General features: G+C 37.9%; 4 non-coding genes across 4 annotated transcripts; 2 read left to right on the top strand and 2 right to left on the bottom strand.

The window, feature by feature from the left end:
• Positions 1–10,658: 10,658 nt before the first annotated feature.
• Positions 10,659–10,777, bottom strand: LOC134792565 (5S ribosomal RNA). The gene has a single exon (XR_010144461.1). It is a non-coding gene; the product is annotated as a 5S ribosomal RNA (ribosomal RNA).
• A 1,404-nt stretch (positions 10,778–12,181) lies between these two features.
• LOC134792566 (5S ribosomal RNA) lies at positions 12,182–12,300 on the top strand. The gene has a single exon (XR_010144462.1). It is a non-coding gene; the product is annotated as a 5S ribosomal RNA (ribosomal RNA).
• A 1,222-nt stretch (positions 12,301–13,522) lies between these two features.
• Positions 13,523–13,641, bottom strand: LOC134792561 (5S ribosomal RNA). Its single transcript, XR_010144457.1, has one exon. It is a non-coding gene; the product is annotated as a 5S ribosomal RNA (ribosomal RNA).
• Positions 13,642–14,487: 846 nt separating this feature from the next.
• Positions 14,488–14,606, top strand: LOC134792549 (5S ribosomal RNA). The gene has a single exon (XR_010144446.1). It is a non-coding gene; the product is annotated as a 5S ribosomal RNA (ribosomal RNA).
• Positions 14,607–27,167: the final 12,561 nt, after the last annotated feature.

Genomic DNA, 27,167 nt, shown 5'->3' with positions numbered 1-27,167 from the left:
ATTGAAACTGAGAGCGACAGTCCGAATATCAGGTTTATTTTCGTTTTGCTTATGAATACCTACCTACCTACATAATTATTACAATCGCATCGCGCGCTTCCACTCCCAACGGATTTCTATTTAAGATCCAGACAATATCGTCAGTTAACGTTGTCAGACTACAATGTTACAATTACAATCACCTTGACACCTACCCTTCCACATTACACACTTTAACAAAGTACCTCAACGAAGAGATAATGAAGAAACTATTAAATTACCCGTCTAATCATCAATAAGGGCATGTACATTTATTCACAAAGATACGACGTAATTACAGGAAACGAGCGACACTATGTTCCTTGAAACACAAAACGTAGTAACTGATACGTAAGCTTCAGTATCGATGAACCATTTAAAGGTGTAATTGTGTAGTTATTTATGAGTAAAACTGGTTCCTAATTAAAGTGTAGCACTGACGTGAGTGATAAGGCTGTTTTATTGAGTTGGCTGTGGGACATGCAATTCTTAATCGTCTTGGCATGTACGAGAGTTTAAACGTGTTATTTAGTTTACAATGTAAAATGTCTCGTGAAATGTGCGGAACATTTCGGTCTGTTATCGTAGTGTATCGTGGTCTCTAGGGAATGTATGAAAGCGGGTTTTTATTGGGATATATTCGAGGTCTGACAGTTTTTAAGTTCGACTTTGCGGCAAACTGTTTTATGTTTCATTTTTTTTTGGGAACATCAATTTAAATTGGACCAAACGCGACGAGAAATCAGACTAAAGAAGATACAACCTTTAGAAAGGTTATTAGACATGGGGACATTGCCACAATGATAATTAAATAAAGAAAAGTTTCGTAGTCAGTAGTCACCTAGAAACCCTAAGTATAGTTTCGCCGTGTCTGTCTGTCTGTCCGGAGGCTTTGCTCCGTGATAGTTAATGCTAGAAAGCTGAAATTTGGCATGGATACATAATTCATGCATTGCAACAGAACGGTAAAATAAAAAAGATAAAAAAACATTTTTTTTGGGGTAGTTACCTCCCATACAAAATGGTTTTTTTTTTTTTGCTTTGTCCCAATAGTGTGGGGTAGTTGGATAAGTCTTTCAAAACGAATACGGGTCTTCAAAAACCATTTTTTGATATAGTTAATATCGTCGGAAATAATCGCTCCCAATAAATAAAAGTGGTACAAAGGGCTGCAAAGTTACTCCCTTTTGCTTGTAATGTACTTACATGATACTTACTAATAACCCCCGTTTGGCCTATTTTGACAGAATTATAACTACGAAACCCTACACTGAGTATGGCCCGACATGCTCTTGGCCGATTATTTTTTCTATTGGCGTCAACAATTAAAAATTGTCACCTTCGCTAGGCCATTTGGGCAGATACTTTTTGTTCTCATGAAAGACACGACCACACACCACAGGCATCAATTTGTTTAGTAGTTAAACTTAAAAAAAAAAAACTAGATAACCCATCGCTGATGTTATCTATCAGTCAAATCACCCTCCCCTATCTTTCTCTTTCTCTCTTATTTATACTGTTTATTTTTGCACGTTTACAAAACACATTTCAATAAATTATGCGCGCACGGGGCAGTCCGCACTTCGCAAATTATAAATAAGCGGCTTTTAGTCGCGTGAGATACGCGAGTCTGACGCATCTGCAGCTTAAGTGCAATTTATAAGGATGTGCGTGTACGCATCGCACAGGCACAGGGCTACCAATAGACTCTGACCAAGCTAACTTTGCACAAAATTGGCAGTAAGAATGCATTGCATACAGTCATATCCTATAAGCTCCATACTTGACGTATCACTTGGCATTTTCATGAAAACTTAGCACGGTCCGACTATAGACAAATGTGTTATTAAAGGTAGGGGAGACCGAGGTGAGTTGTGACAGAGGAGAGTTGTGACATTGTCGATTTTTTGGAATCTAATGATAATGACTGTTAGCGAGCTCGCAACAGTGTGCGTTTGTTAGCTCGTAACTTGAACTAACAAACGCGCGCTATTGGGACCTTGTTTTTAGTTAATAGATTCCAAAAAATCAACGATGTCACAACTCTCGTCTGTCAAGACTCACCTCGGTCTCCCCTGCCGTTCGGATTCAGAATACACCAGCATTACTGCCGCAAATGTAAATATCAAAATCGATGTTGCTGCCTGGATTTGAAATTTGCGGTAGCAATTAATGCAGTCGCGTCACAGAATAAATAATAGTACTGCCGTACAAAAAGGAAACTTCCTACAAAATCGAAGTTTGACAGCGGTTCAGAGTCGAATCATTTTGCCCCTTTCTAATATATGACACTATCCCTTTCGGCTATTTAGGGTTGACAAAAAGTGATTGTCTTATCTGTGGTCGTGCACGCAAAAGGAAGTGAAGTGGTGCCAACCCTAATAATTGCTCGGAGCAATGCTGAGCCGAGCGGAGCCGAGTTTGGCCGAAGTCAGGAGTTTCACACCCCTGGTCCCGAATAGGTATCAGTATCAGTAGGTACCTACTGCCGCAAAATTTAAAAATCCGATCGATGTTGCTGCCCGGATTTTGAAATATATGTTATATCGCTTGAATAAATAGCACACCTCATAAGCAGTTTAAACTTAAGAGATGCACTCCGCACTTCCACTTATTTTTCTGCATATACAAAACTAAAGTGGCTTAGTATCTTCTAATTAAATAATAAAAGGTAAGTATTCAGGAGAAGTCATTATTCAGACTCAACGTATCACAAAGATAAAATGGCCGATCAGCGTTTAAATAAAGAATTAGCACTAAGTAACTATGGCACTATGCGAAACTTTCCTCCTACATTCTTCAGATAAATCCTTGACCATTGTTTTAGTTTTAAAAACTTCAAAAGCAACAAATGTAATAATTATGTATTTGGGAAATTTTAGAATTTCGGAAATGTCATAATATGTATTTCAGTGCCACTTGCACCATCCCACTAACGCGGGGTTAACCGGTTAAACCGTCAACCCAGTGTCAAATTGTACTGGTAACCATGGTAACTTCAGGTTTAACCGGTTAACCCCGGGTTAGTGGGATGATGCAAGTGGCGCTCAGAATTAAATACCTGTGTGTGGCATCCCTAATAAGCACGTGTTGACCAACGCGAAGAAAGCCATATTACATCGGCCGCGCTTGCATCTTTGGCGTAATACGGATTTTGATCCGGAGTACAAGATACGGTCGGTCACTACAAGCTAATGGATGATACTTGAACTTACGCACTAAGTTGGAATAAACTAACTACTTTGCGTACCTACTTACCGTTTTCAAAGTGGGTATTTGATTATTTTTATACTACGAGTATAGAGAGCAATAAAAGTGGTTCAGTGGTTTGTAGATACTGTTTCTTCTCGCAATGTGCCCCGATACAACAAAACAATATTCATTATTCTTTACCAATGTTAACGCCATTGTACCTATGCCATAATATCGACAGTGAAAAAAGTTTCTAGTTTTTTAAAATAAAAATACAATAAAATGCGCAATTTATTTGTGTTAAAGTTTTTGGGGCGTTACAATGAACATTATATACGTACTCATGTATGTAATTGTAAACCTAATTATTTAAAATTGCTTTTTTATATAGATTTGCATAGCTAGTTAGGTAGACCTTAGACTTTGAATTATGTAAGCAAAACCAGTAAGTGGATCGTACATTTTCAATATGTATAAAATTCCAAATAAAATAACCAATTTTTTGTTAAATTTTGATAACCTCAAAACCTCTTGAGGTTTATTCTTTTGGTGGTGGTTTGTTATATTTATTTGCGTATTTATTTTTGCGATGGGAGGGTGGGAATATTAATTGCATGTAAAAATACGCAAGTAAGTATAACGGGTTAGCACTGATTGACTAGTATAGCACGTTATCTTTTCGCGGATTAGCAAAGTAATATTTTGGTTTTAATTAGTATGGATTTCCGCAAAGTAACGCCTGATTCTATTCACTAATCTTTCTTATGATTAGATTTTTTTATAACGTCACTTTTACCAACGGTATTCGGCTGACAGCAAACTTAAAAAAAGTTCATTCGCTAAAACGAATGCCAAGTGACACTAACATTTCATCGCTATCGACCCCTCACACCGCATACGATGCTCGTAAGTCAGTCGACAGTCGATAAAGCTTGTCGCGCGATAAGCTTGTCGCCGGCTCGTAAACACGTCCGCGATAAACGCGCGACAAAACGCCCATGACACCGGTGAGTTAATGATGTTAATACAATATTACTGAGGTGTAGTGATAAATAAATACAAGCTGCGTGCAATCACTACTTGCGGTTCAATTCGAGCCAAACTTTAACTTTACTTAAAGGTTTTGGCTGTAGTCTGCCTTAGCAAAAAATCTAGTTTCCGTGTGGATTTTTCCATGGTGTGTGCCCTTGATTAAAACGTGCAAAAAATCAATATAAATACTACAATTTTACGGTAGAGGTACGAGAGGACCTCTTAAAGGTGAGATACCTAAGCTTGTGACAGTGTAAATTTAAACTTTATGACACTGAAAAGGGATAATACACCAAAAGTCACATTTTGGCCCTTACATAATCGTAATAAAATTAAAATAAAACCGCCCAGGTGCGGCCAAATCATAACTAACATTCATTGTCGCACATGTCACAGACGAGGGCCAAACAAATGTCACGAAAATCTTTTGACTTTTGTGACCATTTGGCAACACTGAAAGCCATAGCCAATTCTCTACTTAACGTCAACTACCAGTATTTACCGTTCATTCTAATCTAAAGAGATACCTCGTGTCAGTGACAACCAGAAGGCGTTTAATCTATAGGTATGCAAAGGCAGATATGCTCTTCCGCTTTTACGGAGATAAGACACCATTATCTTTGACAGGTGAACGTGTCAACATTGTTATGGGGCATCAGTGTAAAACGTTGGGTTTCGGATCGGAGGCGTCAATTTGTGAAAAGGCTTAGGCTGAGACGACATTTGAATAGGAAATGAAGGTAAAGGTGGCACGGCCTTACTGAGAGGAAAACTTTACTACGGCATTTCCAAGTGCATGCGAAAAATGTTTTAATTTTGAATTTTAATAAATTAATACAGTTAATACTGTATTTTTTAATACAACAATTTTGACAAAGCTTTTAGAGTCAGACCGTGAAAAGTCTGCAGCGATTTTGATAGCCCACGCAGTGCAAGTGTCATTTTAAACGTCAAACTTCTATGAAATTGTGACGTATAAATAACACTTACACTGCGTGGGCTATCAAAATCGCTGCAGACTTTTCTTGGTCTAACTCTATGGCATTTCATGCGAAAAATGTTTTCATTTTGAATTTATTAACTGTATTATTTAAAACAAAAATGATGACATGCCTTTTAGCAAAAGTACATCGTCTAAATTTGGATTATGTTTGTTAACATACAAATTCATCTAGAACAGCATAAGTCAATATCTCTTCCTTCTTTGCCGTATCCGGCAATGGCGACTCCATCAACAATTCTTATCCGGGTTATGAAATGCCCTAATGTGGCTCGCAAAACCAAACTTTGTCTTGAAGATGCGGTCAAGTCATAAAGTCGCGATTTCGGAGTTGGTGCCATAGTAAAAGTGGCTCAGTGTGACCCATTCATTAACGGGCTTGAGTAAATGTTTTTCGTTAATTTACATACTGTACTTATACACAGAGTCAGACTATACATGTAGGTATGTATATGTTGCAAACTGGTAGGTCCAAGTTATAATTATCTTATCAGCTCTCAATAGGGAGGGATAGAGCCTTAATCAGCCCAGGTTGAGTGTCCGTCTGCGCGACGCTCACTGCCGCTGACAGCCCTAACGAGCGCCTGTCGAATCGGGAATGGTGTGGAGAAGGCTTTAATATCTATTCTCCGAATAAATTTATAATCATATATTTTTTACAGACTGCAATGGTCCATACAGTACCTAGTACATTATATTACAAACAACACAATACAAATTATACTGACGTGACAGACTACTTCTGCTAGCGATTTTATGTGTGTGAATGACGATCCCTGTGATAAAAACTAATGTCCTAATGTCCCGGAATCTATGTCCATACCCAATTCCACCTAAATCACTTCTGAGGTTTAAGCGTGAAATGGTAACAAACAGACAGACAAATAAACAGTAACACAAATTGGTCTGGTTAAAAATATTACTTTGTTATTAAAAGTATACTGAAGTCATTCAGTTCTCGCGCATTTTGCTCGTACTTGTCTGTATTGATTGACTTGACTGATTCAAATATAATTCAGGCGGCTTAGCACGGTCGTGTTTTTATCCCTTGTCACCATGCCTGTCACGTTCTAACAAGTATGTAAGTGCGAAAGGGACGCGCATAGTGATAGTCGATAAAAATGGAACCGTGCTGAGCCCGCTGATGTCAGTGTACGTTCGAATCTGCCTGTTGATGACATCACGCTCTTACGAAACTTGGATTTAGACAAAGCAACCTCCAATCTTCATACTACCGAGCCGTCTAAGACGCTTGTTACCGGAGCTTTGCATTCCCATCTCCGTGGTCTAGCGTGGTCGTGACACCTGGCTACGGGAGTGACATTCCACCTCTTGAGGCATAGAGTGGTCGTGACACCTGGAAGCTAATGACATTAAACCTCCATGTTGAAGCATTGATGGCACAACTCGGAATAAAAAGCCGCCTCCATACTGCCGAGCCATCTAAGACGCTTGTTACCGGAGCTTTGCATCCTCACCTCCGTGATCTGTCCCGGTCGTGACACCTGCCTGCGACGGGAGTGACAAATTACACCTACGTGTTGTATGTCTGAGCTGAGATATTTTTGTGGATGTGAAATGACATATGTCTGCAAAGTATCATGTGATTGTTGATTTCGCTCGGTTAGCTCAATGATTTGCAGGTAAAATAATTGTTTCGTTCAAATTCTGGTTAGGGTAATTCACCAGTAACTGGCCGGTTTTAGTAATGAAAAATGAATTCTATTCACCTATAAACAGAATTCATTTTAGTATAAGGTTTCAATAACTGGCCAGCTTTCAATAACTTATACTAAAATGAATTATATTTATAGGTGAATAGAATTCATTTTTAGTTTAGGGCGGCCAGTTACTAAAAGTGGCCAGTTACTGAAGTAATGCAGCGCGACATTTGTTGCGAACTTCAAGATGACTTTAAGATGGGAGTACGCTCTTTTCTTGAAAGTTTGAAGGTCGTATGGAGGGTAAAGTCGACCTCAGAAATTAAGGGTGCATTTTTCATCATTTTCAAACGTTATAAGGAGCAACAGTGCCTATTGAATTTGACTGTACATTACTTTGAACCCCTAGTGTAAACATTCGATAGCGTGACAGACGTATGAGCACAGAATAAATAATAGTACTAGGTACAGAAGACTCACTCACTAACAAAACGCGTCTGTTACGATCAGCACAGATATGGCCGCTAGGTGGCGACAGCGCCACGCGCGGCTTATGCCAAACCCCAAAATTGGGGCCGAACGGATGTACTTTATCTACCTGTAGCAAAGCGACGAAATCGCGGAGTGAGCCACGCCTGGTACGAGTTTGCGTTAAGTCTTATTATCTTGTATAGGATTTTGAACAGCGCGCCAAGCGGGACGTTTTAGAAACTCTAAATCACATACAAAATGAGACTTAACGCAAACGAGTACATCACGTCACGCCATCAAATGAAATTTAAGACGAAACAGGAGCTGAGTTTTAAATATTTTAGGTGAATATACCCGTCTCGCTAACGGAAGCGGCACCTAAAAGTAGTGCGACAAGGACAAGGCGAAAAATCCTGCGTAAAAATCTCAAAAATCGAGGTTTCGTACTCCTCTGTTTCCTCCTCCAAAACTTAACCAATCGTAACCAAATTTGGAAATCTAAATGAATATGAAACTATCTGTGTCGGACCGTTTTGCTTTTTTGGCTAATTGATATCAGTTTTGAATGCCACGCCTCTCATTGCGGCATAGTCAATTAGGCCATTTTGGCCATTTTTGAAGGGCTCTAGCGACTTAAAAAACAAAAATATCAAAAAAAGTAAAACGGTCCGACACAGATATTGACAATATTAATCTGTGTTGAAAAAATCATTGCTCTAGCTTCAAAAACCACGGAGGAAAACGAGGAGTACGTTTGTATGGAGAAATGATCACTCCTGTACGTCTACCACCAGTTTTGACATTGACATAACGCTCACGTCTACGTAATTTACTTTCTGTACATCTCGCTTGCACTAATATACGAGTACGAGCGAGATGCATAGAAAGTAAGTTACGTAGACGTGAGCGTATTGTCATTGTCAAAACTGATGGTAGACGTACTGTTGGCTCTTAAACTAATAGGGGTACAGTTGTCACCTTCCTGAGTTAGCGCAGACAATAACAATTAGCAAAAGACAAGTGCCGCATAGATTTGGTAAAGCGGGTTGTCATCCGAGCGCAATGACGTCGCAAATAACGCTGATGTACGGTTATGTTGCAAAGAGGGGTAATTGATGAGAGATAGCGGTTTCCTGATCATCAGACTAGAGAGAGGAACAATTCGGAAATCCTTATCTGCCTCTGTATCACTCGCGTATGTCCTTGAACTACGTCCAAAAGAGAGGTACGGGCACTATGACTGTCAAAGCGCTTTGTGACAAATGCCAAAAAAATAAAGAGAAACAAAAGTTTTTTTTTTCATCTAAAACGTTTTTGTAAATATATCTGAAACAAAAGAACATCGAAAGCTGATATTGGGCATCCAGCGATGGAAGCATGGTTCCATTTTTATAGCCTGTCACTTCCGCACTTACATACTTGTTAGAACGTGACAGGCATGGTGACATTGGTGACAGGTGAAGAAAATGCGACCGTGCTACGCCCGCAGTGTTCTTAGGTCCTTTCACTAAGTATTCCGCCTAAAAGTACTTACAGCTTGGCAAAAAAGAGTTGAAATTAAAAAGTGGCAACACCGATTTCTTATATTAATTGGTTTGAAAGGGACGACACTCCAGTGTTGCCACTTTTTAATTTCTACTCTTTTTTGCCAAGCTGTAATGTGGGCCTAAATAAGCACATGCGCACCATGGGGAAACGTGACATAGGGCGGTGCAGACTCTGCATGGAGGCGGAGGAGACGCCCTTGCACATCCTCACAGAGTGCCCTTGCCTAATGCGTACTCGTGACCTAATCTTGGGCGGACACATATTACGCCCGGAGGAGGTAAAGTCTCTCGAGACCAAAAGGATCCTGCAGCTATTCGAAGTTGCAGGGTTGGATTGAGAGTTGTAATAGGTGGCGATCACAATAGATCAGGAATGGTCGCAGTGATACATAGGCTTTGGAGCCTTATATAGCCCCTAATAAAGAAGAAGAAGAAGAAGAAGAATGTGGGCCACTAGCTCTTATTAGCTTAGCTTGCTAGACCCTTTTAGTATAATATATGAAAACGAATTCATTATGACCTATCCCACCTAGCCTAGAATAAGTAATCGTATCAAAAATACACACTGTAAAAAAACTATAATTTCTATTAAAACAGACTTATGTACATATATTATATTTAAAGTAGGTACATATAAATACATAACAAAAACACTATTTCTGCTCTCACCTGTGCCTTACACCGTTGCCGACAGACCAACATTTGCTACAAAATAAACACCTATATATCCCCAAGTAATTGTATTAAAGGCGACTTTATCGCCCCCCGCGATATATTTACTTGGCTGTATTTTTTCCCAAATGCATTCGTAAATTCGCCCGTTTATTTTGTTTACTTTAACTAGGGATAATTGTGTGAAAACAGGACGGTTTTGTTAATGTGGCTTGTTTTTAATTGAAGTAATTATGTAAGTATTAAGGTTTGTTAACATGGACCCGGAATATTATTTCGTTAAAGCCATGAGATGACAAAAGTACAGTCAAGTGTAAAAAATGGGTGCATACAACTTACTCAAAAATATGTTCCATAGTTCTTAATTCGCTGACATAAGAGCTACGGGACATGTTTTTGAGTATGATGTGTGCACCCATATTTATAAATACCAACCTATAAATTTGTACCTAGGTAACAAAACGCCTGAATTTTTTCTCGTTTTCCTAATTTTTAGACATTGCCATGAAATTACATAGGTACGTATACTTGGTCAAGCAGATCTTGTCAGTAGAAAAAGGCGGCAAATTTGAAAAATGTAGGCGCGAAGGGATATCGTCTCATAGAAAATTTGAATTTCGCGCCTTTTTCTACTGACAAGATTTGCTTGACCGTCTATATTTGTATATCAGTAGGTATAGTTAGAGTCATTAATTTATTATCTATGGGCAAATCGAAAATGTCTCGCCATACCTCCTTGTTGTACATTTTGCTGTATTTGTCACCCTCTTTTCACTTTCTCCTCTCATCTACTCAAAGGTTAACTGGAAGAGATCCCTCAAAGGGATAAGTTCGCCTTTGTACTCCTTACTAGTTGTATGTTATTTTTAATATGTATTTTTGTACAATAAAGAGTTTACTACTACTACTACTACTACCTCGCCTTAATCCTAAAAATTAATGTAATATAAAGTATAAGTTATTCAAAATTACATTAGTTCTTTTTCATTATTACTTTAATTTTATAATTACAAAGACCCTTTTTAATACCATGACGAATGTAAAGGAAAAAAATAAAGGCCAAAAAGCCAACGACACGAGGTGTTCCCAGGCGGTCACCCATCCAAGTACTGACCTCGCCCGACGTTGCTTAACTTCGGTGATCGGACGAGAACCGGTGTATTCAACGTGGTATGGACGTTGGCAACATGTACGCTGAAATTTGACAACAGTAGCGTAATTTATGTTATTACTGACGTCACGTGGCTCCGAGTAAGAAGTGATAAAATGATAAGCTGATACGATAATATAACATGTGTTTGTGTGCAATTTGGTAAGCTATTGAAAATAGTAAGATCGATTCGTCTCAAAACAATATGGTTTTAAAATATTGTCTTCGGTTACCGCGATAGTAACTCATGAAATAAAATTATGGAAACGAAATTATATCACGTTCAGCGTTCGTGGTCAACGGATGACGAATACACGCGATATAATCCGTTTCCATAGTTTTATTTAATATTATTTATGTTGTTAAGTATTAAGTATGTATAGTCAATTCTATTTTTAAGTTCTTACTCTATTTTCACGCAACAAAAATGTTTCTCTGTAATTGCAGCTTGTATCATCAACAGTGTACAGAACATCCACACTCATTCCCCAGTTTTTACGACTCGGTGCAGTCAAAACAGCAGTCTAACACCCATATTTTACCGTTTAACGGCACATAAATTACATAATTAACAGTATTAACTAACACTCGTTTACTATCGACGGGTAGATCGGATTTTATTACTAGCTTTATGCTGTTTGTTTTTATAAGCCCGGCCTCGGCGGAGGAAAAAATGTAATAGGAATATAAATCTAAATACATACATAGTTACTCAGTAGAAAAATACATATCGTTCCGATTCGAACTTTAGGATACGTCAAATATTGTAGTATATAGTTAAAAAGAGAAATAGATTTATTTTCTATGTCACTTCCATATTATGTGAGACAAATCTCACACGTCATGTTGACGTCACTGATGTTAAAATCGACACTACTATGTCATCCTGTCCTGGCCGGTTTCGGCCACGGCGACTGGGGTTGTACTAGTTATTGAGAGCGACGATCGTGAGCTCTTAGGTGACTGACGTAGCCTATCTTTGCAGTGAATGCACGACCGCACTCACCGCAGGTCAGCACCCCTCCGACAAAATTGTAGTTGATGACCGCAGGTGGTCGGGCCTTTAACTCGTCGCGCTTTGCGTCGAGTTCCACTCGGCTCTGCTCTTCGAAGGCTTGCACTTTTGTGCTCACTGTATGCCTCCACTTCGGCCGATCTTGTGCCGAAGTCTCCCAGTGCGATGGTTCAATGTCACATCTCCGCATGTGGCGCTTCAGAACATCTTTGTATCGCAAAAGTTGGCCGCCCTGTTTCCGCTTCCCACTCTGCAACTCTGAGTAAAAGATGCGCATAGCAACTCTGTTATTAGACATACGGGAGACATGAACACACCATCGCAGCTGGCGCCGCATTAGATAGGCTTCAATGCCGCTGACATTAGCACGGCGTAGCACTTCTGTGTTCCTGACTACTGTGTACTAATTTCAGACCAACAGTCGCCAACGTCCATACCACGTTGAATACACCGGTTCTCGTCCGATCACCGAAGTTAAGCAACGTCGGGCGAGGTCAGTACTTGGATGGGTGACCGCCTGGGAACACCTCGTGTCGTTGGCATTTTGTTTTTTTTTAGTTGTAAATACTAACCGATTTGGCTCGTTAAGACGCTTTACGAGTGTGAGTTGAATTGTTTTGCCGGCAATAATTCGTACAGCAAGCATTTGAAGCAAGTATTTGAATATCTGAACATTCACGCTTCCAAAGAAACTCAATATAAACCTGCATCTTAAGCTGTCGTCGAAATTACGCGCCTGCGGCTGACATATTGTTATTTTCCTATATCCCAGTATAAACGGGCTTAACCGCCAAGCATTTCACACCAAATACGTATTTTTGTATTGTGTTGTATTTGGATTGTGCCTTTGTCTCGCGGTTGTGTTATGCAAAACTCATGCCAAAGGTTGTGAAGTGGAAATTAAATGCCCAGGTGATGATAGAAAGGTTTCGTTTGAGTTTCGTTTGATGTTAGATTGTTTTATTATAGGGATAATTGTGTGAAAATAGGACGGTTTTGTTAATGTGGCTTGTTTTTAATTGAAGAATTATGTATTAAGGTTTGTGAACATGGACCCGGAATATTTTTTCCTTAAAAGCCATGAGATGACAAAAGTACAGTCAAGTGTAAAAACATGGGTGCATACAACTTACTCAAAAATATGTTCCATAGTTCTTAATTCAATGACATAAGAGCTATGGGACATATTTTTGAGTATGATGTGTGCACCCATATTTATACACTTGACTGTACCTGTAAATTTGTACCTAGGTAACAAAACGCCTGAATTTTTTCTCGTTTTCCTAATTTTAAGACATTGCCATGATATACATTACATAGGTACGTATTTGTATATCAGTAGGTATAGTTAGAGTCATTAATTCATTATCTATGGGCCAATCTAAAATGTCTCGCCATACCTCCTTGTTGTACATTTTGCTGTATTTGTCACCCTCTTTTCACTTTCTCCTCTCATCTACTCAAAGGTTAACTGGAAGAGATCCCTCAAAGTAATAAGTTCGCCTTTGTACTCCTTACTAGTTGTATGCTATTTTTAATATGTATTTTTGTACAATAAAGAGTTTACTACTACTACTACTACTACTACTACTACTACTACTACTACCTCGCCTTAATCCTAAAAATTAATGTAATATAAAGTATACCTGAGTATAAGTTATTCAAAATTACATTAGTTCTTTTTAATTTTTACTTTAATTTCATAATTACAAAGACCCTTTTTAATACCATGACGAATGTAAAGGAAAAAAAATAAAGGCAAAAAGCCAACGACACGAGGTGTTCCCAGGCGGTCACCCATCCAAGTACTGACCTCGCCCGACGTTGCTTAACTTCGGTGATCGGACGAGAACCGGTGTATTCAACGTGGTATGGACGTTGGCAACATGTAAGCTGAAATTTGACAACACTAGCGTAATTATTGTTATTACTGACGTCACGTGGCTCCGAGTAAGAAGTGATAAAATGATAAGCTGATACGATTATCGTATCATATCATATCGTCTCAGCAACATGTGTTTGTGTGCATATTTGGTAAGCTATTGAAAATAGTAAGATCGATTCGTCTCAAAACAATATGGTTTAAAATATTGTCTTCGGTTACCGCGATAGTAACTCATGAAATAAAATTATGGAAACGAAATTATATCACGTATGATGAATTAAAAAAAAAAAAGTACATCCCAATGTTTTGGACCCTGTACAGCGTTCGTGGTCAACGAATGACGAATACACGCGATATAATCCGTTTCCATAGTTTTATTTAATAATATTTATGTTGTTAAGTATTAAGTATGTATAGTCAGTTCTATTTTTAAGTTCTTACTCTATTTTCACGCAACAAAAATGTTTCTCTGTAATTGCAGCTTGTATCATCAACAGTGTACAGAACATCCACACTCATTCCCCAGTTTTTACGACTCGGTGCAGTCAAAACAGCAGTCTAACACCCATATTTTACCGTTTAACGGCACATAAATTACATAATTAACAGTATTAACTAACACCCGTTTACTATCGACGGGTAGATCGGATTTTATTACTACCTTTATGCTGTTTGTTTTTATAAGCCCGGCCTCGGCGGAGGAAAAAATGTAATAGGAATATAAATCTAAATAGATTTATTTTCTATGTCACTTCCATATTATGTGAGACAAATCTCACACGTCATGTTGACGTCACTGATGTTAAAATCGACACTACTGTGTACTAATTTCAGAACAACAGTTGCCAACGTCCATACCACGTTGAATACACCGGTTCTCGTCCGATCACCGAAGTTAAGCAACGTCGGGCGAGGTCAGTACTTGGATGGGTGACCGCCTGGGAACACCTCGTGTCGTTGGCTTTTTGTTTTTTTTTTCTAGTTTTAAATCTAACCGATTTGGCTCGTTAAGACGCTTTATGAGTGTGAGTTGAATTGTTTTGCCGGCAATAATTCGTACCGCAAGCATTTGAATCAAGTATCTGAGTATCTGAAAGATCTCACATTCATGCACGCTTCCAAAGAAACTCAATATAAACCTCCAGCCGTCGAAATTACGCGCCTGCGGCTGACGGTTACATATCAGAATACCGAAAACTGATTTACCTAATGTTGAATCACCTATGCTTGATTCACCTATTTTTAAATTACCTATCGATCATTTTACCTAAACATTGACTGACCTAAGTTTATAATACCTAAGCTCAAATAACCTAATGGACGAAACACCTATAAATGCACGATATACCTAATGCACGTTTTACCTACTGCACGTTTCACCTAAAGCTATTATACCTAATGCACGAATCACCTATAGCTGATATACCTAATGGACGTTACACCTAAAGCTGATATACCTAATGAACGATGTACCTAAACTTGATTTACCTAATGGACGAAATACCTAAAACTGTTAAACCTATCGCACGAAATACCTAAAGTTGATATACTTCCTGAACGAATGACCTAATTTCGATATGCCTAATGCACGGAATACCTAAAGTCTATATACCTAGTACAAAATTCATATCATTTTGCCGAATGATCAAGTGGCAACTCCACCCAATAAATCGTATGATTTCCCAACCTTACAGTAGAAACTGTTTGTTTGGATAACAATTTAAAAATACACTTTTTGAAACGCTATTTTTTAGGTAGTAGAATGATTTCGTTAGTCTAATACAAAATTAGTTATGTTATCTTATCTTATCAAAAACTAAAGTTAACATCATGACGATGAATAAAAGTCGGTTTTGGCACTGTTTGGTCGTAGTTAACCTAACACGCTCCTCCTAGCTTTGCTCGTCATCGCACCTATCTCGACTTCTTGTATGTCCTAATAATATTCTACTAAACAATAATTATATTTTTGATTTTAGGTACATATTTCGTTCATTAAGTGCATCGACTTCAGGTATTTCGTGCATTAGGTGTATCAAATTTAGGTATTTCGTTCATTAGGTATGTTAACTTTAGGTAATGCGATCATTAGGTATACCGACTTTAGGTAATTCGTGCAGTAGGTATGTTAACTTTAGGTAATTCGATCATTAGGTATACCGAGTTTAGGTATTTCGTGCATTAGGTATACCAACATTAGGTGTTTCGTGTATTAGGTATATTAGCTTTAGGTATTTCGAGTATTAGGTGTTTCAACTTTAGGTAAATCGAGCATAGCTATTCTGAGCTTAGGTAAACCAATTGTAGGTGAAACGTGCAATAGGTAATTCATTCATTAGGTGTTATGAGCTTAGGTTAACTGATCAATAGGTATTTAAAAAAATAGGTGAAACGAGCATAGGTGATTCAACATTAGGTAAATAGATTTTCGGTATTCTGATATGTAACCCGGCTGACATATTGTTATTTCCCTATATCCCGATACAGAAGGGCTTAAACGCCAAGCAATTTCTTACTACCTAAGTCTTTTTGTATTAGGTTTGTGCCTTTGTCTCGCGGTTGTGTTATGCAAAACTCATGCAAAAGATTGTGAAGTGGAATTAAATGCCCAGGTGATAGAAAGGTTTAGTTTGATGTTAGATTGTTTTATTATAAGCTGATTGTCAAGGAGTGGCAGGACTGAGAAAACTTTAGGAAGCTTTAGATTTACACAAATTGTATAAATGCAGCAAAATGTAAGCGAGCGCCAGGCATTGAATAGGGATGTTGCCTGTATTTAAAGTAACTTATTTCACACCATGTACGAAATTAAACAACAGAAAATTATCAGAAAAGCGTACACGGCAGTTATTTATTGACACAAAAAGTAGATGACTTGACCATGACGTCATACTTGTTTTGTTTTCATATAAATTCCATTGTGCCTAATCGTTTTGACAGTTCGAAAAAAGAAACTGATTTGACTAGCAGGCAAGTACCTTGAAATCAAATTGATAAGGTGTATTTGGATAATCCTAAAATGGACTCTGTTAATCCAATACACCTACATCCTCCTGAGTCCCTGAGGCTCTTAATAAAGGATTTAATCCAAGCCGAATTTTGAATTAAAATGGAATGCAAGAAGGTTCCAAATGCAATGATGACAAGGGGGACTCAGGAGGATATTTTAAGCATAGGTAGATAATTATTCAAAGTAGTCATATAGATACTATGAGGATGGAAGTCGGGAGGTGTATTGATACAACCAGATTCTAAATAAGACTACATTTTATTCATAAAGATCATCGATTATATAGCATTGAAATACACGTACATAAGCATCTATAGTTCTATACACTACAATACCTAAACATAATATTATGCGATGCGATCGATTGTTCAAGACGCCAAACCAACTTTTACTCGGGATAAAGAACATTTTAAGCGAAATCTCAAAGTAGGTCCTAAAATAAGACATACGCCTTTTATCCAAAAAACAGTCCATTCATCAACGTCCCAGCTTTATGAATGTCCTGTCAAATCATAATGAAAAAGTTAATAGAAAAAGTTTGACAGTGGCAGGGCGCGGTGACAGTTTAAAATTTAATTTCCTCGCGACGGACTAATGGTGGGTCGAAAGACGAATGGACCCCTCTATTGATATTAACTTCTTTCATAACAACTATAGGTATCGCCAGTAGGACATGTGTCAATTAGGCCCACTTGCACCATCCCAATAACCCGGGGTTAGCGGTTAAACCGTTAACCTAGTGTCAAATTGTACTGGTAACCATGGTAACTCCGGGTTTAACCGGTTAACCTCGGGTTAGTAGAATGGTGCAAGTGGGCCTTAGAAATGTAAATAACTTTGTAAGGTTGTCACTGATATAAAAATATTTCAGTATAATTATTTTGTTTTACTTTTTCAACCAGCTTTACGATTATTATAACTCGATTGTAGATCACTTAGATAACACTATCCTTTCAGCTCAGTCTCTAGAATTATAAATCTATAAATAGCCTGTAACGTATCTATTCATACAAAATGATTATTTTTAGCGATTCATTTACTCTTAAATACTCTGATCCTTTTTTCACACTTCGGATAACGAAGAGCTCATGAGTCATGAGCTTATTGGGTTTCTGTGTGAAGATCTGTCACTTTTAACAGCTGACATATTGATAACAAGAATTACTGTCTGAATAGACCTCCTGAAGCCACATCCGAACTTTTTAAATCTCAGCTACTTGATTATCGACGCATTGATATTGCAATTAAATGTGTAGGTATTGTACGAGTACCTAATATAGCTTATGATATTTGCCACCAAGAATTCACAGTTTTATTATACATGTCCGTAATATTTAATATATTATACATATTTATATCACTGACAATAAAGATATCTCGCTTAATTAAACACAATGGACATCTACAATAATAAATTAATACGTAAAAGCAATAAAACGTAGCTTTAATAAATAACTAGTAAGCGTTTTATGCACGTCGTAAATTTATTCAATAATAGTGTGAATTATTGCAGGTTAAACGTGTACTTATGTATTTTAGTTTCAAAACGTCCTACAGATACTTATTTGATAATGCTTTTATCACCTTTATGCAGATGTATCGTTTTAAGAATTATTTGCATTTGAAACACGGACGTATCTTTGATGTAAGTGTAATAAATATTACACTACCTATTATTGTACGTAATTTACATGCATATAAAATATAGTCTGCTTGCTGTATACTGTAAAGTTTATGTGACACTGTTTGTCGTCACTTTCGTCAAGTCCTAACAGCCAACCATGAACCGGAGTGAATTGCAAAAAAATGTATGTACCTACCTATGTAATTAAGTGCAGTTAAGAAGCTGTGATTAGTCTTAACTTAATTGATTCATTTGTGTTACGAAAATTAACAATGTAAATTGTATTGTACTTAATTCGTACACATATTAAGTCTATAGCATAGGTACCTACGCTAACACACTTTCATGCATCTAACTTATAATAGAAATGGCTTTATAGCTGTCATAACACAATGGAATCAATTAACTTTAGACTAATTACAGTGCTTAACTATGTACAATTTTTTTCGCAATTCACTCAGCTTTACGTTAGTTAGTTGCCACTCTACCGCTCGAAGGTGCAAAAATTATAGAGAGGCTGAACGCAATTTAGATTTTCATTGTTCGCCGTAGGCCTTATGTATCTTTCAATGTTTGCCAAATGATAGCGTTAAGTTTAAGTTATCTGTAATGTATGCATTTCACGATGTTCGATTGACTCTATTCGCACGATGGTAAATAATGAAGAGTCTAAGGCTTACATGGTTTGCATGCATCATGAGGCTTACATGGTTCTTTTCCAGTCGTGCTTTGAAGAAATCTTAGATCCTTCTTGCCAAGAAATACAGACAACGGCGGAGCGAATTCCGTTCCAGTGCAACCTGCATTAAAAAGTTCGTTTTTTGATTAGCAGGGTAGACTTCAGTCACCTAGGAGTCTAGGTACTCAATTGCAAGAAATTGTGAGTTAAGCAAGCGTAAGGCGAAAGTTATTAAAAATATACCGTCAGTCTGGCCTAGCCTAGATGCTGACCACTGTTACGTACAACCATCAAAACAATCTCATCCATGAACCTGTTCAATCGTGTCAAATGAATTGAAATCTCACATCGAACGAAACCTACCATCCTACCAAATTAATATTGAAACATGCCCTGCCCCATTGGCACACAATTGTAACTATAAAATAACTCGTTACTTCATCAATTGAAACTGTATACCACCAGATTACTTTGACTCCTAGTTTGTATGCAACTGATGAGACACGGGGGTTCTTTGAATCCAGGTTATTACGTACATAGCTCATAGAAAAGCTATAGAATCAATTGGGAATAACGACTGGCCCTATTACCACCTAGTTGACCGGCAGTGATACGACATCCTCTGACGTTGGTGCCAGGAGCTGCGATGATATGGATGAGGTATAAGCAGGTGTTTTTTCCTTCTTTAATGACTTGAGCCCAGTAGTGGCTATTGCAACCATTAAAATACGGCGTTTCGTGAACCTAAGATTTCCTTTTGCAGCATTGGTCCTTAGGACGTAAGGATTGATTTAAGAAGTGGAGGCACCAAGATTTTTGATGTAAAAACCGTCTCCAACTCCTACAAATTCTATAATAGCGAGTGTACCGCTGTAGACAAAAACGGAGACATGCTGCAAACCTGATGTGGCGTTTATTCTTACTACAAATCCACAATGTTGCCTCCTCTATCCAGTCTCACATCCACGCCATCTATTGACAAGTTCACAGCACGTACCGTAAATCATCTCGGCAACATGGCGGACGGCGCGCATTAAATTCATTGATATTTATTGCTCAATCGTTGCGCTTGACGTGAGTTATCGTTAATAGATTCCTTGTCTAACATTTGTTTTTATCTTTATGTAGGTTACCGGTGTTTAGTATTACTAGGAAGCTGGTGATTTGTGTCTGTTTCATGACATGGAGGCTGATGGTATGATCTAATGATAGTTTGCATGGTTGTGACTGACCTTTATGGAAACGGTCACGACTTCACGAGTATCATCATCAGTGCCATCTTTCAATGTGGATACTTCTTCTTCTAGTATCATCATTAGTGCCATATCTTGCAATGTAGATACTTCTTCTTCTTCTTTATATTTACGAGCTGTGCTCTTGTCGTCCGGTCCTCAGCCAACTCCTTAACCTTCTGGTATGACACGACCTGAACCTTTTCTTTTATTTGGTTGAAACAATTTTTCCTCGGTCTTCCCTTCTTCTCTTTCCCTCTATTTTTCCTTCTATGATACTATGTAGGTAGTTATTTTATCATCAGTGCCATCTGCATCTTTCAATACAACATAAGTACTTCTGTTTATATTTTACACTTTACAGTATATATGGCGCTACTTTCCCGCACTAGTGCAGGAATGAGCACTTTCCGTGCCTATGTCGAAAGTCTAAATGGCCATATGTACTGTAAAACGTTGTACGATACACGTGCGAATAGGTAATTCGCAACTCGTGTCGATTTAAAATACTCTCTTCGATCGTGTTTTAATTTATCGCCACTCGTTGTGAATTTCCTACTTTCCGCACTTGTATCGTAAATCTAAATATATAAACGTGAAAGACCTGACTGACTGACTGACTGACTGACTTAAATCAACGCACAGCCCAAACCGCTGGGACTAGAAAGTCAAAATTTGGCAACTAGATTCCTTATAAGGTCTAGGTGTCCACTAAGAAAGGATTTTTCAATATTCATCCCCTAAAGGAGTGAAATGGGGGTCCAAAGTTTGTATGGGGAAACAAGATAAGTTAGACTATTTTATTCCAAATTTAACAGGAGTATTCCTAAAAATAAATGAGTAAATACGTGTTTCGGGTTTTTTGAAAATTGAACCCCTAAGAGGGGGAAAAGTCCCCAATAGGGTTGATATCTCAAAATATCAATATGGGTATCGTTTTCATAGTATTTTGAGCCGCTAATAACAAAAATGGCATCAAAATTAAAATTAACGTAGCCGAAGTGAACAACCATCCCCCTGGTGGGGGTGCAATGGGGTTGAAATTTCAAAATATATCAATATGGGTATCATTTCCATGGTTTTGTGGGACGCTAATTACAAAAATTACAAAAATGGGATCAAAATTAAAATATAACGTAGCCGACGTGAACTATGGCCCCTGGTGGGGAATGCTAATTACGAAGATAGCATAGACGGTTGTAGCATACACGCTGATTTACAGCCACACGTGATCCAGACTTTTGAGAATTCAATCCCTTAAAGTAATTTTTTTTGAGCTACAAAATTATAAGATTACAAATACCTTCTAATAATTGAACAGTACACAAACATCGTTTTTAAAATAATTATCATCTTAAACGGTTTGTTTACATTCAAAATACCTAAAACCATTAAAGTACATAGATTATTAAAAAAAATCTACTGCGCGTGCGAAGCCGCGGGCAAAAGCTAGTAACTACATATTACTCAGCAGTTATTCATAACTTCATAAGTCTCAATCCATTACAGTCATATTATCTGGGCTATAACCGCGAAAATCGAAGTTCGCAAATTGCGGGTATTTTTCTCTGTCATTCTAATTACGCCTTCATTGGAGTAAAAGAGAAAGATCCCCGCAATTTGCGAATTTCGGTTTTCGCGGTAGCCGCTCTGGTGTAATTGACAACTTTACTGTGCTAGAATAGAAAAATATAATGAGGCCGGCGATATGACGGGGATTAATGAAGATTGCCATACTGTAACTCCGTATGCCAGAAGTTATTTACTGTCTAATGTCTATTAGCTTTTATGTCGTTGATATGAAGTTTAAAATGACTTGGCTGGTGATGAGTACATATTTGGATGAATATAATGAATTTAGCTGTTGTTTTATGTGTGTGTGTATATGTGAGTATGGAAATGTAACTAAGAGTGATTAAAATGTTAGAATTATGTGGATTAGTCATCATTATAAACAATTAGTAAGGCTTTCTTGAGAATGCTAAGAAAACTATCTCTGGCCCGACCCTGTAAGCAAAGAGGATAGAGTGCATAGAGACGGATTGTGAAAGTAAATTATGTAGCCACTGTAAATTTACTGCCATCTTTCGACATAAGATAAAACTGTTAGAACGCCATTTGACTTTGATTCTTATTTTTTCACTGTTATTAAAGACATATGTAACTTCGTATAAGACGAATAAAGTCTAAGGAAAAAACGTGCCTCGGAATTCAAGTAAAAGTCATTCTCGAATAGATGCCGCACACACCCTTAGCCTATCCTCGGCTAGATGGCGTGACGACACCGTTTCATATTTAACAATTTTAACACATAGATATCAGTGAATGAACATGGATCAAAATGATATAAAAATAATAAAATCATTTATCCATATATACACATTTTTTTGATAACTTTATACGTTTTCATTTTGAGTTTTAGTCGTGCGTCGATAGATGGCAGTAAATTTACAGTGACTACAAAATTTACAATGACAGGACCCCTCTATACTATCTATTCTTTTTGCTGTTATCTATTAACTTATTAAATATTAATATTAACGCCATCTACTCGACTATAGGCCAAAGGTATGGTGCAATCTTTTCGAATTATCTTTGCTATAAGTGTTGGCTAGACTTTGCAGCTTTGCAGTAAAGTATATACATATTTGCTATGCAAAACTTTACCTTCGTTTTTTCATTAAATAGTAGTATCCGATCAAATAAAGAGTATGGTAAGTACGCATTTCTGAAACAAACAAAATCATGACTCTCTTCTTTGTCAACCACAACAACGTTTTTTTTAGTCTTCTCTATAAAATTTCTACTGCGGTTGGATCTTTTTCTCAAAAGTTTGCCGAACCCCTGGCCTAGTAAAACCTTTTCCACCAAACCCCAAAAAAATGAAAAGACACCTGACTTTTACAACACTATTAAAATACACGTCAGGCGCGGGCTGAATAATAAATACGCCCCCATTCCCTTTCATATTTTGAATGTTCCGAGTTATAAGAATTTACGCGTCACTTAGCAACGGGTAATGTCGCTATAAAATGTAACGGCCACTCGACTCTTACGTATTGACTTTTAGTGCACGTTGTATTTTAGAGGGGAAATATCAATTCGCTGTGATAAGGAAGGGGTTGCGAAAGTTGCGTTTAGGGCGCAAATTCTGGAACTTTCTTAAATATACCTTATAGTTTCGAATTAAAAAGGCTGTGAGATAGAGAGAAAGGAGTGCATATAGCTTATTGCAATGTCACCATAATTACGGAATATAGATAAAATTTCAGCTCAATCAGGTACTGAGACGCGTTACAAGATTTGAATAAAATAAACAAATAACTAGAGAGAAGCTAAGTAAAAGCTTGTAAAAAAACTAAAGCTTAGCAATAGTGGCAGTATTTTGTTAGACAATTAATTCAATGGAGTTAAGGGGCCCACTGATTACCAGTCCGCCTGCAGTCTCTGGCCTTATCGGGCGGCCTGCCGTCCTAGACCAATAACGTCCACAAACATAAGCGATTATTGCCGGCCGGCAATGGTCTGCTGCCACCTCTGCGACTACAGACGAGTCGTCAGTTTTCCACCGTACGGCCGTCCGCCGGCAATAGTCTGATATAATTTTGACAGGTCCCTACAAATTGACAGTTCGCCGGACGATATCAGCCTGTCAGTTGATCGCAAAAGGCCACACATTAACAGTTCTACTTCAGATTTTGGACTGACGGCTATTCGAACTACGGCTCGTCGATTCCGGTCAGCGTCGACAGATATCTGCCGGACAGTCCGTGGCCTGCAGGCCAATTTACACACACATTATCAGATAGCCGGCCGGTGGCCTGTTGGCCGTCATCTGCTGTCAGTCGAGAGCCTTCAGTTTCATGTTTTTCAACTAGTTTAATTTTTTCATCAAAATGGACAGTCGACGTCAAAGATAATGTTTACACTTTTGGACCTTATTCCTTTGTAATAAGGCAAAAAATGTAAACATATTTTTGACTACTATAGTGAAACCTGGTTAAAAGGGGATATTACTGCAATGTTCTGCCGCCAGAGTGCAGCACTACCGACTCAGTAAATTCATAGACTAACTTATACATACTGTGCTTTAAACTGTTTTTGACAAGTTTTCACAGACAATAAAATATGACATTGATGCATCAAGGCGGTTTGTTAACAAGGGCCTACCGGTAAACGCGAAAATCGAAATTTAGTTATCTGCCTCTTTATCGCTCGAATATGCAAGAGTGATAGAGAGATTAGATAACGAAATTTCGATTTTCTTGTTTCGCGGTAGGCCATGTGATTGACGTGACGTGTGATGTGTCAATGTGGTTTGTTTACTGTATGTGCCACAAAGGTGCCACCTACGCACTAGGTTGTTGTCGAATACAATGGCTCGCTTTTCGTATATACTTGCAAATGATTACATCGAGGATGAATGTGTCACTGAGTTTCATAGGATACTTTCCCAAAACACAAATTACCGTCCCCGCGACGTACTTTTGATGCAGGCTATGCATCTAATCGAGTCCGTTCCCGCCGAAGAAGAATTAATGATATATTAAATATATAGTAAAAACTACAAGGGTTGTGAAACTATAAGGGTTCCTATAGGGTAGTTGAATACGGAATCCTAAAAACAGGCAAACAACCTCTGTAAAATATAACGATGCGAGCGGAACACTAAATGCCTCGAGCTATCTCGGGCTTGGCCAAATTATTTATTACAAGGTATCAAACAAAAAAATCACTCGGGTAACGGCCAAGTAGACCTAATATTATGTAGAAAAGGTTTAAAAGAGTAGAATGAATATAACAAAAACATAACAGTAAAGTATTTTCATTTTTTTCAATTTGGTATACATAGATAGTACCTAAATAAGAGCCGGTGTAAGTAAAAGTATGTTGAATCCACCGCTTGCAGCTTGTGACTCCATATCCTTTTTTTGTAATAATTGTCACATATTACGAGAATTTCGGGTAGGTAATATCGCCACGCCACGCTCTGTAACTCCGAACACAGTTTGCTCCAGATATTCTCTTAACTTAAAACGGAATGAATTAATGATGTCATAATTCGGATCCCACTTGTAGCTGAAGAATTTCAAGCGTAGGTCTTATCTCTTGTCTAAGCAGGTACCTCCATACTTGCGCTAGTGTTTCTACCACGTGTCTTTATAGCGGAATCAAAACGCACAATAGCTAGTCTTTTCATTGCTAGCTGCCGTGAACGCCATCGAAGGTATACCTCCCGGCGTTGTCTTGAGAACTATTAAAATTTTAACCAGTGTTGTTATATTGGGACGCTAATTTCCCTATTTGAATCTTTCAATGTTTGCTCCTTTTTTACTCGGTTACTTACTCTTCCAGCAATCAATAATCAAGTCTGTATTTTCAAATATATAAGCCATGCAAATACTATAATAACATGTCACATTTAAAATTAATAGAGAAAAAAATAAGGTTTATGTTATAATTCTCTCTATGACATTTATTTTTGACTGACAGTAAACAACAGTTGCGAGCGAGGTAACAACATGATAAATAAAGAAAAGTCTTGACAAACTAGATACTATGCAACCTTCGCATTGTTGTATTCATGCCTTAAAATTAAAATGATGCCTATGAACCAACTATGAACTCTAACTATACTAGAATTAAAGTTGAATTTTACTAACGTACATATCTGTTTTTTTTTACTGATTCAATTTAATTTGACAGAAGCCCTACTAACTACTAAGGTCTACTGGCCTTAAAATTGTGTATGAAATTACAAGCAAATATCAGCGTCATAAATTAAGTATTGGATCCGTGATGTTCGAAGACAAAAAGTCGTATGCTTATTTTAGGGACTATGAACTCTTAAGTACTAGGAATAAAGTAGAATTTACTAATGCTGTAACGTGTGTCGATCGCCGGCCGGCTACCTCATGATGTGTGTTTGACTGGACTCGAGGCCACGGACTGTCCGGCGGATATCTGTCGGCGCTGACTGGAATCGTCAGGCGGCCACACACTATCGGTTCGTGTAAGTCGTCAGGCCGAAAACTGACAGAGAACTGTTTAGTGTGTGGCCTTTTGCGGTCAACTGACAGGCTGATATCGTCCGGCGGACTGGTAATCGGTGGGCCCCTTTAGAGTTGGACCAAGAAAAATCTGCAGCGATTTTGATAGCCCACGAAGTACAAGTGTTATTTATACGTCGTAAAATAATTTCATTGAAGTTTGACGTTTGCACTGCGTGGGCTATCAATTTCGCTGAAAACTTTTCTTGGTCTAATTCTAGAAAAATATTTTTAGTCATGAATAATACTTCACCCTGTATTTATTTACACTATTTCGCTTACACAATCACGTAATAATTGCACACACAAGTCCTGGTGTCTGTCCGTCAATTCATCGTTAATTAAATATAAATCCATCAACCATCGACACTTCATTAAAGTCAGACACAAACACAGTGGTCCGACGCGCGGACAAAAAAAGCAAAATTATTTCACATCGCGCCGGCGGGCAGATATCACTTGTCACAGTGTCAGCTGTCAGCGCGACGGCTGACAGCTGACACTTGACAGTTGACACCCGCCCGTCGCAGCCGATTTACATAAAGTGGCAAGTGACAATTAAAAGTGCATGTACGAGTAACGTGAGTAGAATTATGTAGGTACCGCGGGTTTTGGGATAATTAATGTTATTTGATAGCCGTTGGCGGTTAGTTACAGCTTTTAGCGGGTGGCTGGAATTCAATTGGTGGCATTTTATTACTAACTAAGGTGTGTACTAAATTAAAGTTTCAAAATGTAGGGTGATTCCAAAAATGGACTCTAAAATGATGGAATTATGGGTGATTTTCCGAATATTGAAGTAAGTAGGTAGTTGGAATTATCCGAAGCCCGTTTTGAAGAGAAATACAATAATTTCTTGACAAAATGATCTAAATGTCATCAATGAAGGATATTATTCGTTATTGTGAGCCATGTAAGCTAAACCTTTG

This window comes from Cydia splendana, chromosome 7 (assembly GCF_910591565.1).
Source record: "Cydia splendana chromosome 7, ilCydSple1.2, whole genome shotgun sequence".
In the NCBI taxonomy this organism is placed as follows: domain Eukaryota; kingdom Metazoa; phylum Arthropoda; class Insecta; order Lepidoptera; family Tortricidae; genus Cydia; species Cydia splendana.
Note: the sequence above shows the minus strand (reverse complement) of the source record. Positions and strands in the feature narration are given on the sequence as shown.